Below are 3,321 nucleotides of genomic sequence, written 5' to 3' on the forward strand. Positions count from 1 at the left end.
GCGCACCAAGGATGTCTATATCAAAATTCAGCAAAGCATCAGCTTCTCCGCCCTTGGGTATCTGCATAGTTATGTATTTGTCCACCTTCCACTTTGCAAACCATCTCTTGATATCCTGTACCCAGCTTGATGAAATGATTTTGCTTTTGTATGTTTTTTGAAGTAGACACCTCTCTTTCCATGTGATGTGGGGGAGACGGTGTGTAGGCATTAGAAGATATTTGAACACTCGTTGGAGGGCTGAAATTTCGATCGGTTTCCTGCCTGTTTCTAGTAGTAGCACCGAGTATGGAGTGGTGTTCTTTATCCCCATATGTCTACATAGAAACCGTTTTTGTGTCTTCTCAATGTCATTCCATGTGTGAGCTGAAATACTTCCTCCACATACCTCGACTCCGTAGAGTACGGTTTGCACAACACATGTGTCGAAAATGATGGACTTGAGCTCCCATCTTTGCTTAGTACTTTGATGGCACAAGTTTTCAAATTGGTAGTATTTCGCCTTCCCCGCATCTATCCTTTTTTGTGCGCACTTCCCCCATGCATGGTTGGAAGATATATCAATGCCAAGGTATTTACACCTGTCCACGACCTCAAGTTCGCGTCCGTTGTACATGATAATGGGCTGATTCCCTGTGTGATGTGTCTTGATGACCATGACTTTGGTTTTTGTGACATTGACGGCGAGTCCACTAGTCTTGCAAAAGTCGGACACCGCATTCATCATATTCTGTAGTGTATTTGCATGATGCGAGAGTAGGACGACATCGTCTGCGTATATGAGAAGTAAGAGGATGATGGTTCCAATCTGTGGCATGTCTACCTCCTCTCTCATGCATTGTGTTATAACCTCTTCTAGTTGGTCTATGCATAGCCCAAAGAGTGTTGGCGGGAGTGGGCAGCCCTGTTTAACCCCCATGTTACTCATGAATTCTCGAGAGTACCCTTCTTGGGTCTTGATTTTACATCTAACCTCGCGGTACATATGTGCCACTGCTCTACGAAGGTAGGTAGGTACCCCGAGCCTTTCCATTCGAGCCCATAGATTGGCTCTCGGAATTGTGTCGAAAGCTTTCTGGAAATCTACGAAGCAACAGTACATTGTTTGGCCCTTTAGCCTACATTTCTCTGTTATGACTCTGAGAGTAATGAGGTGGTCAATAGTGCTATGCTTAGGTCGAAAGCCAGCCTGCCCTATGGCTCGCTTGTTGTTGTTTTCAGCCCACTTGCTCATTTCTCGTTCCACCATACTTCCAAGCAATTTGTTCATGCATGCCCCAATCATGATCGTGCAGTAGTTTGATGGCTGATTTCTGTCCCCACCTTTGTACAAAGCTTTTATCCAATTTTCTTGCCAATCACGAGGTATAGTCAATAGTGCTATGCTTAGGTCGAAAGCCAGCCTGCCCTATGGCTCGCTTGTTGTTGTTTTCAGCCCACTTGCTCATTTCCTGTTCCACCATACTTCCAAGCAATTTGTTCATGCATGCCCCAATCATGATCGTGCAGTAGTTTGATGGCTGATTTCTGTCCCCACCTTTGTACAAAGCTTTTATCCAATTTTCTTGCCAATCACGAGGTATACCATGTGCGACCGCTTGGTTGAGTAAGACATGTAGCCATTTTTGCGCCGTCGGGCCTGCCCATTTAAGCATCTCCAAACATATGTGTAGCGTATCCGGTGCTTTCCCACTGCCCATCTTTTTGAGACTTTTTGCAATGATCTCTGCATCAAAGGTGTGCGCTAAAATGCATCCCTCTACTTCACCCATGTGGGTTGCATTTTCTTTCATGTAGAGTGACTCCACATACATTTGAAGCTCTTCTTGGTCGAAATTCCCCATCACATCCGTACGCTTGCCTTTGATATTTTTCCATGCTCTCTTCGGATTTGTTTTGAACATATATGCATCTTGTTGTTCCTTATGTGTTTCATAAAGGCGTCTTTTTTTCCGCTTCATGAGGGTGTATGCTTTAGTTGCGTCTACCCATTCCGCCTCATTACATTCGTTGATTTAAGGCGTTTTTTGGCCTCCTTGCATTCGTCATCGAACCAGATGTTGTGTGGAAGTCCTTTAATGTGTCCCTTACCTCTTGATTTGGTCATTGTGATTTCTGTTGCTTCACATAATGCATCCCGAAAGATCTTCCAGCCTGTTTCTATATCATATGTGATGTCTCGACATTCAAGCAGAGTGTCAAGCATTCGAGTATAGGTGCTTCTCTTTTTGTAATCCATTACATATGAACTACTTGGCGCGCGTTTCTTTTGCGACCGTGTCTCCATTGACGCAAGTAGGCGTACATGTATGGGTATATGGTCTGAGTTGGGGGATATACTCCCAATCTCGAATGTGTCTATTATGTCCAAAGCATCATGCGCTACCAATGCATAGTCAATGGTGCTAGCCCCTTTGTTAGATGTATAGCATGTAAAATGCCCTGTACCCTCAAAATGGCGAGTGCCATTTAAAACTAGCATGTTCATAGAGTGCATCATACTAAGCATGGTTAGTCCTTGGGCATTGACTGTTTCATCAATGGATCTTCTATCCCATGCGGGGTCTAAGGCTATGTGTCCATCTTTGTCAAATGGTTGTAGCCCATGATCCCATATCTCTGTTTGAGTGTGAGCAATCCTTGCATTCATGTCTCCCATGACCATAACATTGCCACATTTTGCATACATGTCTATGTCCATACATAGGTCCTGGAAAGGATTCGTTTTGTCCAAACCATGGCTGTCATAAAAAGTGGACTCTCTGTGTGAAATATAGCATCCGGCAATGTATATAGGCTTGGCTTGAGTGTGCACCTTTGCCCAAATGTACCTTTTATGTGTATCCACTTTACATACATCAATGATGTCGCGTAGTTCTTCCTTGTACATAAGTGCTATCCCTCCTTGCCCTCGTATTCTCATACTGGGCAGCCATAGAGAATGTGTCACATACCCTTCAATGCATGGTATACGGCGTGCATCATGTTCCCATGTTTCTAGTAAGAAGAGGATGTCCGCTTGCCGTGATACTTCCATGAGGCCTTCCCCTTTTTTCCATGGGAAACCACGGCAATTCCAACTAGTGATGTGAATTCGCTTGGTCCCATGGGTCGCGTATCCCTACGTAGTAGTGCCGGCCGTTTTCTTCTTGCGCTCCTCATATGCACGTTGTCGTATTTCTTGTTGAGCCGGTGTGAAGTCTTCTTTGATGTGGTATTTATTGTTTTGCAGATAGAATCTTGCATTTTCTAACACAATAGCTCTTTTACGTGCGTCTAGCATGGTACATACCACAGCGCGATCACCTTCCTTCTTCTTCC

At 44.4% G+C, this 3,321-nt stretch overlaps 1 protein-coding gene across 1 annotated transcript in view; it reads left to right on the plus strand.

Annotated features, from left to right (window-relative positions):
* LOC147445105 (putative mitochondrial import receptor subunit TOM20) overlaps positions 1–3,321 on the plus strand; it is a 99,887-nt gene that overhangs the window by 58,964 nt on the left and 37,602 nt on the right. The gene's annotated exons all lie outside the window — the stretch shown is intronic.

Source organism: Adiantum capillus-veneris, chromosome 13 (assembly GCF_014529385.1).
Source record: "Adiantum capillus-veneris isolate H3 chromosome 13, ASM1452938v2, whole genome shotgun sequence".
NCBI classification, from domain to species: Eukaryota; Viridiplantae; Streptophyta; class Polypodiopsida; order Polypodiales; family Pteridaceae; genus Adiantum; species Adiantum capillus-veneris.